This window comes from Anastrepha obliqua, chromosome 1, assembly GCF_027943255.1.
Source record: "Anastrepha obliqua isolate idAnaObli1 chromosome 1, idAnaObli1_1.0, whole genome shotgun sequence".
NCBI lineage: Eukaryota > Metazoa > Arthropoda > Insecta > Diptera > Tephritidae > Anastrepha > Anastrepha obliqua.
In genome coordinates this window covers 135341386-135353289 of record NC_072892.1, presented here as the reverse complement: position 1 = coordinate 135353289, position 11904 = coordinate 135341386, and the positions used below count along the sequence as shown (strand labels likewise).

Here is an 11904-nt window from a genome sequence, read left to right as displayed (position 1 = left end):
GGTTGGGGGCTGTCTAAGGCCATGAGCGCAGCTTGGCTGTCGCTGCAGTCACATACAGATACACCTCTCCACCTGTTTTTAACAATAAAGTTCATTGCTTTTTGAACAGCATACTCCTCTGCTTCAAACACAGATGCCTCTATTCCAAGAGCAAAGTGCAGTTCTGTCCTGCTGGATTCCACGTAGACGCCAGAGCCGGAGCCGTGCTCGGTCCTGGAGCCGTCCGTGAAAATGCGAAAACAGTGCCTGAGTTTAGCCACAGCTGAGCCTCTGGCAGCACCACACTTTATCTCTTGTCAAGCACGACTCTGTATGGCATGGAGTCAAGGGGTATGGCGTTGGATCGAAGTCCAAGCATTTGCACGCTCGTTTGCCACTAAAAAATAATTCGATGGTAGAAGGAGTTTCATTATGGTCTATCGGTACAAGAAGAAATTGGTAACATCAGATATAACAACCGGATTGCTAACAATCTAAATAGTCGAGGGTCAAACCTACCACAACAAACCAACATCTGATGCAGGACTTAAAAAGTTTATGCCTACTGAACAGCGGTAATCAGAGCTGCTTCAACCTATCGCACTGCCTCAGGCGCAGCAGTTTTTGTGATCAACTGGAAGATATCTATGGGTCTCATGGCCCGAAAACAATTGGATGCATGGGATTCCAGGAAAAAACGCGTCACTACTAACACCGCTGAATGGAGAAGCCAACCATGAAACCGTGGCAAAGCTGATGGGGCACTGAACTGAGTGGCAGATGGACGATGAAGCTGATTCCTACAATAGGCAAACCCAAAAAAACTTCGGGGAAGTCGGCTATTTCATGGCTCAGTTCCTCTCGGACCATGGCTGCTTACGGAAATATCTATAGCGCATGGGTAAGGTAAGCGACCCCAGATGCATATATTGTGAAACACCGAGCGATGACTCCGAACACACGTTCTTCAGTTGCGACAGATGGCTCGTGGAAAGAGGGGCGCTGAGGGTGCAAATTGGCGACATCGCGCCGACCAATGCGGTTACAAGATACGTTGAAGTCGTAGATAAACAAGTAAGATAAAAAAGATAGACCTCGGCGGAATACAACAAAGCGAAGCCTCTTAGAGAGGGAAATAAGAAGACGAGCCTATAGCATGAAGCTGACTACAAGCATGGTGGGCCCAGACGTGTGCGAATAGAACTGGTGCATTTTATGGACGTCATTCTGAGTAATTCGGGAAGTAGTTTCGGGAAGGGAGTCTCCCCAGAAGAGAAGAAGGGATTGTTTTAGAGGCCACACCACTTGACGACGGTCGCTTTGGTTTGAGAGTGTTTAAGCTTTTTGTCATATTTTGAAAATTGTAATTAAATGTAATACTGAATGCTATTTTATGACAGATTGCATTCAAAATAAAATAGCAAAAAAACATCAAATAACAGGTGGCACAAAATTAATCATTCAATTTGTTTTTTAATAATTTTTTATTTAAAAAAAAAGAACATTTCTTTGAGTGATAAAAATCTTTATTTTGACCTTTATTTAAGGGGTCCCGGTGGTATAGAGCTCGAAAATTTAGGGTATTTTCAGTATTTTTTTACAATAAAAAAATGATGTACGATATTTAATTTTTTAGGCTCTAAAAATCGAGTTTTTTTTCAGTTTTATAATAAAAAAAATACGAAATATTTGAAATAAAAATATGATTCTAGTACGGGCGCTAGCCATTGATGTTGTGAACAACATATTAAAATTTCAGACGATTCGGTTGAAAGTTTTTTTTTTTTTGTTTTTTTGTTTTTTGTTTTTTTAAAGTCGTTTCGAGATAAATGAATTTAAAGTTCGAGGTACTGTTTTGGGAATTTCCGCGTGAAAATTTCACAGTATATTCTTAAGATACTATACTTTTGAAATATCGGAAAAACAAAAAACCGATCTTTTGAAATTTCTAGACCACCCGGTCCCCTTAATAGATGCCCTACTGCTCGTCTGTTTGTATACTGCAGCCGTCTAGTTCACAAGTGTCAGATATATGTATGTATTTCAAATCTATTGCGACGCTTTCATAGATTCAAAGTATTTCTCTGAGCCCAATTTCCTCAATTGGTCGAGCTCTTCCTCCTATTTCTGGCATGTGTCTTGATGTTGTTCCACTGAGTCGGCAGACATTTTTTATGAGACGGTTTTTCATGGCAGAAATACACTCGGAGGCTTGCCATCGGCTACCGACGGCAACCGCTATTAGAAAAACCTTTTCTATTATTTGATTTTTATGCACGAAGATTAGAACTTATGTACTCCGAATGGTAGTCACGCACGAAACTATTCGGTTACGGCAGCCGTCGCTGTTACCCAGGTATTTGTCCCGCTCAAGCATCAGTGCTGGGCACGAGTCTAGCACATGTTTTGCAGTTTCATCTTGCTCTCTGCAGAACATGCAAGTTCCATTAGAGTATATTCCAAGCTAGTAAGATTAGAATTCAGTCTGCAATGCCCTGCTAGAATTTTTAGAATTCCTGCGATGATTATAAAATTCCTATGAATTCCATACAATCCTTAAATCGGTTAAGGTTGAAGCTAACTTTCATTAATTTTTATTACGATAAACCCGGTAGATTGTCCCAATAAGAACTTTCTTGTCTTGCTGCTACTTCCTGAATAAAAAGAGGGGATGTTACCCTATCGTAGGCATTAAAATGTTCCAGCCATTTATAGAACAGTCCGAAGTAGATTGTGAAACACATCTATTCCTTCAAAAATTTTAGTTATTGCCACCTGAAATCCTTGAGTGTGTTGGTAACTTTTCTGAAATGACTTCTACTCTCGAATTATATTTGGGTGGCAATCGAGCGTGCACGTGCTTTATTAAAAACTCTTAATTTATAATCCCAAAATCCCTTGATTGGCAAATGTCCCATAAAACATCCGCCCTAGTGCATTTAAGTTTAACGAAGTGTGCCTTATTCATATTAATTCATGCTGTTGCAAGCAAAATTATGCCAAATGTATTGAGAGCAACAAACTCAGAGGACCTCTACTCGTATGACGTACGCGCATGCGTTGTAAGTCGTATTCTCTCTTCGTTAAGTTACGCCTTACCGCTTTTATAGCCAACAATTTGTAAGTTATATTTCTGTTTTGGTCCAAAAGTAAAAACTAGAAAATTGTGCTACGAATCCCGAAAGAGAGTTTAAAAAGTTTGGCCAGTTTTAAAAAATACGACTAGTTACGAAAATGGATTATTTTTGATAGAGATAAAAATGTAAATAAAATATAAAAATATATCAATTTTGTTAGCGACATTTTTTGTACGGCGACATTTCATCAAGTGTCTTTTTGTGCGAGTAGCAACGCAGAAATGACTTAGTTCTTTCTTGGTGAAACAAGTTTTATAAGTCTCAAAAACTGAGGTCACTGGAATTGTAAAATTACTTGAATATAGACTAGGCTGTGAAAGTTCCACACCTAAAGGAATTGTTTTGGTAATTCAGTGAAGGGAGCAGAGCAAAGGCGATGTCTCGTCTACAATGGAATGATTAAATGGATCTATATTTCGCTCCACACGGAACCTAAGCTGTCATTAATAACGCAGTTGTGTCAATTTAAGTTGGAAGTATTCTACTATGAATCCAACTGCAGATAAGTAGCTGAAATCTGGCAAGAGTTTTTACGCCTACTATAAAGTAAAAATAATCAATTAGAAAATTATATATATTTTTATTAATTTTTCGTCTTAATACGAGCGGAAAAACATTTCCGCCTTTTCTGTTTGGGGGATAAATAAACAATTTATCCATAGTACTAGGTCTGGAGCAAACTAGACATAGCTGCAATGGATTTTTCAAGCTCAATCCAATCAGATTTAAAGTTAGTCCTTGAACGTTTTTATTGTAATAACAAATGCAAGGCGCACAAGATTTTTTCTTCGCACTTGGAATCTTGATATGATTCGGCTATCCGGTTAAACAAAAAGAGGTTGTCTGTAAAGTCGGTTTACTGACGATAGTTTAACGTGATAACGTCATAAGAAAATACTGATTGAATGGTTGCATTTTTCAAAAGAAAATTTTAATTTTATTTGTTTGATAGATATTTTGTATGGATATAGAGAATGAGGTAACATTAACATAACATAACATAACATAACATAACATAACATAACATAACATAACATAACATAACATAACATAACATAACATAACATAACATAACATAACATAACATAACATAACATAACATAACATAACATAACATAACATAACATAACATAACATAACATAACATAACATAACATAACATAACATAACATAACATAACATAACATAACATAACATAACATAACATAACATAACATAACATAACATAACAAAACATAACATAACATAACATAACATAACATAACATAACATAACATAACATAACATAACATAACATAACATAACATGCTGTTCAAGCAAGGTAACGACATATGAGCAAGGTAACACTAATGAGCAAGGTAACGAAATATGAGCAAGGTAACACTAATGAGCAAGGTAACGACACATTTTTTCGTGCGTGCAGCCTGTTAAATCGAATTATAAGACGTTATCACGTCAAAATTACAAAAGCAAAAATGTAAAGCGTGGATGGCGTCACTGCTATCAGCTGGTGTTTGCTTACAATATGGCGGTCGTCAAAGTGTTGTCTTCTTTAATAATTTGCACGAGAGTAGAAATGATTGGGATTTCCGGAATCAGCAAAATTTCTCCTATAATATGTATTGGCTATGGGAGTAAGTTTCCGCCCTCGCAAAAGAGTGTGGCTGTTGATACTATTTTTGTGTTCGCTCTAGTAATACACTGGTGATTTGAAGGTGTATATGTGAGGTCTCGATCGCAGTAGTTGACATTCGTTTGAAGCGTAAAGATCCTTTTTTATCATCGAAAAAGCAGCATTTGCGGGAAGTCAGCTTCATTATTACCTTTTAAAGAAAAGTGCAGCTGATACGTGTCGTATATTGATAAATATTTACGGTAATCACGCTCCATCAAATACAAGTTGTAAAGAGTAGTTTGAACGCTTTCAACTACAAAAATTATTGGAGGAAGACGCATGTTGAACTCTTGAAGATATGTCTTAAGAGTTGGATGTTGACAGGTCAACCGTCGGTAAACGTTAGCACGCGATGTTAATGTTTTAGAATGCAAGTGACTGGGTAACTGGGTGCAACATCAATTGAAGGACGGGATATCGAGGGACGTTTGGTGACGTGTGAGATGCTTCTTGAAGGGTAGAAAAGAAAAGATTTTCTGCATCGCATCGCCACTATCGATGAAAAATGGATCTATTATGATAACCCCAAGCATCGAAAATGTTGGAGCGTGTCATGTGAACCAGGTCCATTGACAGCGAAAGAAAATATTCATGCTTCAAAGATTATGTTGTATATTTGGTGGGATGAAAAGGGTGTCATCTGTTCTGAACTCCTTAGACCATATGAAACCTTCACTGGCAATTCTTACCGATTGAAGCGAATGCGTTTGAATCGTGTTCTCAAAGAAAAGCGGCCGGAATGGGACGGTAGACAGGACAAACTGATTTTGCTGCATGACAACGCCAGGCCATACGTTGCTAAATCGGTCCAGAAATATTTAGAGGGACTGAATTGGGAAATCTTACCCCAACCGCCGAATTCCCAGACATTGCACCTTCGGATTACCATCTGTTGTGAACTTTTCCCGTAAAAGATCAATGGTTTCGTTACGTGTGTGGTACGTAGCGCCGTCTTGTTGAAAATAAACGTTGTCCAGATTAATACCATCCAATTCCGGCTATAAAAAATCGTTAATCAGCTCTCGGTAGCGATAGATAACAACTGTTATTGGAAAACCGTTATATAATAATTACCGCCTATAATAATTTTCGTAATACCATTCAGAATTATGCTACTTTTGCTCCATTGTCTGGTGTAGGCAGATCTACATTTCGAAGGAGCATTGCATGTAAAGATAATTCTACAATTTTCAATTCGAGCGCGCCTTCCTATACATTAACACCACGGCTGTGATGTCAACTCAAGTACCTTTCCTCCCTTCATAAGTCATGGAAATAGTAATTGCATCCATCCGGTCCATCCAGATTGAACTATTTTTCGTCAATAAATACTACTTTTTCCATTCACCGAAATTCCAAGCCAAGAGTTCCTTTGCAAAATCGAGGCGGCGTTTTTTGCCCTTCGAATGGCGGATGTGCTGGCTGCAACATTTCTCATTTCTTTGATTTTTGCTGTTGGAAGGGTGCAATTTGATGCAATCCTAAGAATTTTGTGGGTTTCCTTCTGTGTCAAAGCCATCGCAGTTCTGACTTTGCAGTGCAAGTTTTGCACCTTGTTTCACGTAAATATCCACAACGTTTGGATTTCGACCAATCTTTTTGGTAATTTGAAAACCCTTCTGAGCTCAAGATATCGATTTTACGCTCAGAAGAGCTTGTATTAGAGCTCAGAAGTTTTCGATTAAACACAATTAATGCTTTAAAAAAACGATCCTCTTTGGCGTGTTCGGCGATTTTCTGCTATTGAAAAAAATGGATCAAACAAGTTGCACCAAATTTTGTGCAAAAAATGGAATTAAGTGCTCAAAAACACTTGAAATGTCGACATTGACATACGTTGAAAGTACTCTGAGATAAAAAATGTTTATAAGCGGTAGAAGCTTTTCACAGAAGGCCGAGAAAATGTGAATGACGACGTCACAGCATATCAACAAACATGAAAATGTTGAGAAAGTGAAGAAAATTTTTATGGAGAATCGTCGAATTACAATTAGAGAAGCTGTTGAGGATGTCGGAACATCTTTTTTGGAAATTTTGGGCATGAAGCGTGTGGCAGCAAAGTTCGTTCCAAAATTGCTGAATTTTGATCAAAAACAACGGCACATGAGTATCGCTCCGGAATTGTTGAATGACGTCGACGATGATCCAGATTTGCTCAAAAGGGTCATAACTGGTGACGAATCATGGGTATATGGTTGTGACATCAAAACCAAAGCCCAATCGCCCCAATGGACGAGTCCGGGGGAGCCAAGACCAAAAAAGCACGCTAAGTTCGATCAAATGCCAAGGTTTTGCTCACTGTTTTCTTCGATTACCATGGCGTAGTGCATCAGAAGTTCTTATCACATGGTGGTACGATAAATAAGGAGTATTACCTTGAAGTTATGCGCCGTTTGCGTGCAGCAATACGAAAAACGGCCGGAATTGTGCAAAAAATGCATGGCTTTTGCATGCATAATGCACCTGCTCACCTCTGCCAACGTATTCACCAGATTTGGCAGCCTGCGACTTTTTCCTGTTCCGAACATTAAAGATACTCAAGAAAGGTCGGCGTTTTGCGGAGATAAAAACCGCCTCGCTGAGAAGCTCAAGACCATACCAAAAAGTGCATGTTAGAACTGCTTCGAGGATAGGAAAAACTGGAACAAGTGTATTATATCCGAGGGGGGACTACTTTGAAGAAGATCAAATGGATATTCATGAATAAATAAATATTTTTTGAGAAAAATGAAAATTAACGCTATTTTTTGAACACACCTCGTATACCTATGCATTGGATTTGTCATTGGCTATTCCTGTAGTTTCTTATCACTCACATGCCTTACTTTGCATTTGAAATTAGGGGAACTCAGCTGCGAACATTTTTTACAATCGAAGCTTAATAAAGCTCAACTTTCTACGAGAAATTTTGTTTATAATTTAATAAGTTAGGTTTAATGTGGACACAACTTTCCTTATCGCTAAACTAAAAGTACATATTATAGTGATTTTATTCCGAGAGTACTGCATTACATATATGATATTATACAATATAAGCATTTAAGTATGAGATTACCCCCAGTTGAAACCACTGAGGTGCGGGTGAAGCCAATGTGGGCGACTTGTGCACTGATAAGCCGTTTGTGCAAATTTAAAGTGAACTTTTTCTCTTACCACACTTGTCCAAACAGCGTAGGCAAAAATATTTTCTCTAAAATACAAAAAAAAAAAAAAAAATACAAAACTAAAACAAAAATTAGTAAGACTATTGTGTTCAGAACTAAAAAAAAATTGAATTATTTAAATGTATTTGCCTTTTCGCGAAAATTTGCTGACAAAGAGCGATACCAAACTTTTTTTAATTCAAGTGACTGTACTAAGAATATTTATGTAAGAAATCACTCAATAAAAACAAGTGCAATTACCCACCAACTTGTTTCCTTCATTCCCTAAACTTCGATCCTGGCTATTATATATACTATATTGTATAAATAAAAAATAATTACCACCTTGGCACCTCGGAAAATTATTTTCAGTATTGACCTAAAAAGGGAGTAGTAAAATGCTTATTAAAAATAAAGTTTAGATTTAGTAATAAAATGATTAGGAATTTCCTAGTTTAATGTAATTTGAAATCATAGTAACTACAAAAATTTAAGTTTTTTAAGCGTTCAAGTAATCTGTTTACTCGGTTTGAAAAAAGTGGTTTCCAACGCGAGACGCTCCAAAGAAAACACCACTATATAGTGTGTTTAGGACCGATATTATTATTTAAGCTCATAAAAACAACAACAACAAAGTTTTCAAATTTTAGAGCTGTGTGGCCCATTAAGTCGAATTTCTCTGGCTTTTGAAATATTTTCTCGGTAGATGGCTGTAGTGATCGATATCTGGTAAAGTATCGATCAAACAATTTAAAGTTTATGCTCGTTGTCAAGGTGGCATTTCACACTTAAAAAAGTGTTTGTGCTGTGTTTTGTTTGACTGTGAGTTACAGGGTGTTAACAATGGAATCCAACGAAAAGAGAAAATTCGGCACATTTACAGTTTTTCTTTGATAAAGGCGAAAGTGCAAGCCAGGCCCCTGAAATTGTGGATGGTGCTTATGATGTTCTTGGTGCGGATACTGTAACAGCTAATTACGAGCAAATTTGGCTCCATCGATTCCGTTCAGGCATTTTTGATGTTAAGGGGTTACATGGGTTTCGTGGATTAAAAAAATCGATTTTTTGGCTTATTAATTTCTACAGCATCTCCGTAATATTATCCTAAATTTTCAAGTCGATGCGAATAATAGTTTCGGAGATACAGCCTTTGGAAGGTGTGCGCTCCAAGCCACTTTTATTGTTACTCAAAACTTTAAATGCGTTTTTCTCCGAACCGTGTTTTCAAAGTCGGTTGTCAAATGTTCTCGAAAACTACTTAACCGATCTTGATGAAATTTTACATAGGTGTTCGTGATACAATTTTCTCGTGCTTGGACGAAGGATTTTTTTTGTTTTTCAATTACAACTTTTTAAAAAAAAAACAAAATGTCAAGCGAATTTGACCGAAATTTTCATTTTTTTGGAAAAATGTCAAAATTCCAATTTTTACTTTTATTTGCTTTCCTTCGTTCAAGCACGAGTTTATGGTCTTAATTAAAACACTTATTTTTGTTTTTTCATTTTCATTGATCCTGTCAGGAGTTATGCTGACAACGCGGATGCACCTTTTTTCCGAGGGATCACCGGAAATCACGTCATAATGGAGGAGTTTTAATTTTTATTTTTGAAAATTTCAGAAATTATTCTTTAAATATGTATCTATACGACAGAAAAAAGTTTGAATTAAATAAATAATTTTTTACACAGAAAAAAAAATATTGAAAATAGGCCTTTTTTTACCCGACGAAACCCATGTAACCCCTTAAAGAAAATGTTGGCAATGTTGAAAATGTCGATAAAATTAGAGAAATAATCGCATGTTATGACTACTAACATGCCAGTTAAATGTTAGTAGTCATAGCATCGCCCAGGAGCTAAAGATGGACAATAAACCCAAAAATAATGTATTCCTTTTTGCCATATCTAATATATACAAATGAAACACCAAAAATAAGAAAAAGTGTTTTCTAATAGTGGCCGCCCCTCGGCAGAGAATGGCAAAACTCCGAGTGCATTTCTGCCATGAAAAAGCTCCTCATAAAAATATTTGCCGTTCGGAATCGGCTTAAAACTGTAGGTCCCTCCATTTGTGGAACAACATCAAACGCACGCCACGAATAGGAGGAGAAACTCGGCCAAACAGCCAAAAAGAGTGTACGCGACAATTATATATTATATATATATATATATATATATATATATATATACAAGGTGGTATAAAATTAATCATCCAATTTTGTTTTTGATACCTTTTTAATATAGTAAAAAAATGATTTTGGGTGCTGTAAGTCTTTGTTTTGACCTTTACGCGCTCCACTGCTTTTCTGTTTGTATGCTGCAGCTGTATGGCTCTCAAATGTCAAATATGACATTTTGAAAAATTACACATCTTCCGATGAGGTGATTAATTTTGCGCCACCTTGTATTTTCTTTTTGGCTGTACTTCGAATTTATAGATATGGCTTTTCATGCAAGTCATTTTTTGTTATTTCTGTGTGTGCTTTTCACCAACTGCTTTCGGGACTTACAACACTAGGCACGGTGTACATGTGCACTGTTCTCCATACGCTCTGTACGTGTTGGAATTCCAATGCATATATTATTCAAAAGCATCGCTTTGAGAGACGAAAGTAGAACATGAATTCGAAGGAACTGGCGAATATTTCAAACCGACAAAGAAATCAAATCAGACCGCATTGCATAGTCAAGGAGATTTAACTTGTCGCGAAAGTGTAGCGGATGCTTATAGTTCATTCACAAAAACAAAAATAGAATGAGAAAAATAACAAAGTAGAATATAGAGCAGCAACAAAGAAAACACAAAATAAAAAAAAAATTGTGAAATATTAATAAAAAATTAAGCAAAAATCAATTCGATCGCTGCGTGAATATTGTGCAAATTTCAGCAACAATAATAAGGTAAAACACGCACGTCTTGTGAAATAAATTAATAATTCTCTACTGGATTCTAAAGTAATATATTTAAATGAGGAAAGAAATTCATTCAAAAATCTATGTTCACTTATAAAAAGGACTTTGAAATTTTGAATATTTGAAAGATGCTCGAAAAAATATTTATTAAAAGTCAAATAAATGCATGGAAGTACTACAATTGTGCTGAAGAACGTTGAGCAAAGAAAATTAGCGAAATTTTGGACCAAAGCCTGAAATAAAATGTGATTAATATTTAGGTCACATATTTTCCATGTACACATGTATGTGTGTTTGTGTAAGGGATCTCTTCTTTTCAGCAGTCGACTATTCCTCAATAAATACGTCGGTATGTAATGTATGTATGTATGTGTGCATAGAAATATTTCACTCAACCGATTTCGTCTGGCTTATAAAGATCAATTGCAGTTTATAAAACGTGGTAGTACTTTGGGATTGCGACTGTTTCTTTGTGAGTGTTTGTTGTTGCGTAGTTGCCGCCACATGACTATTCGCTATTGATACTATAATGTGTAGTGGTGACTAATAAACGGAAAATTAATCAATAATTTGACAAAAAAAAAAAGAAATAAAAGAAAAAGAAAAGAAAACCAGAATAAAACAAACATAAAATCATAAAAAATCGCATTATTGCAATGAGTTAATGAAAATTTTTATTCCAAATAAATACAAATACGACAAAGTAATAAGAATACCACCGGGAGTGTAAGTTGGAAATCTATTTTTCCTTACGGAGTGTATCAAAAATTGAAAAATATTGTAAAAAAATTGTGAGCAAATATTTTTTTTGATGGAAACCGTAGCGTAAAAGAACTTTTTGCACTCACGAGATGAGTACAATAATAAAATTGGGCGTAGTTGGAGGCTGAAGGCCACTTGCATATATTTGTTTTTATTACCTTAGAATGCCGACAGGAACTATCGTACGTAGCCACTTTAGGGCAGCAGAATAAAGGCAATTTTGTTGCAAACGGAAATAAATTTGTGTGTGTGTGCGTTTGTATGAATTTTAAATTTACTGTACCACCGCTTTATT

General features: G+C 36.2%; 1 protein-coding gene across 8 annotated transcripts in view; it reads left to right on the top strand.

The window, feature by feature from the left end:
- The first annotated feature begins 10605 nt into the window (after positions 1-10605).
- LOC129236232 (uncharacterized) overlaps positions 10606-11904 on the top strand; it is a 58906-nt gene continuing 57607 nt past the window's right edge. For 7 of the 8 annotated variants that reach the window (XR_008581638.1, XR_008581637.1, XR_008581635.1 and 4 more), the window contains exon 1: positions 10606-10835. The gene's annotated coding sequence lies outside the window, so the exon portion shown is untranslated. Of the gene's footprint in view, positions 10836-11553; positions 11574-11904 lie in introns of those variants that run through there. The other variant, XR_008581636.1, reaches the window with a different exon arrangement.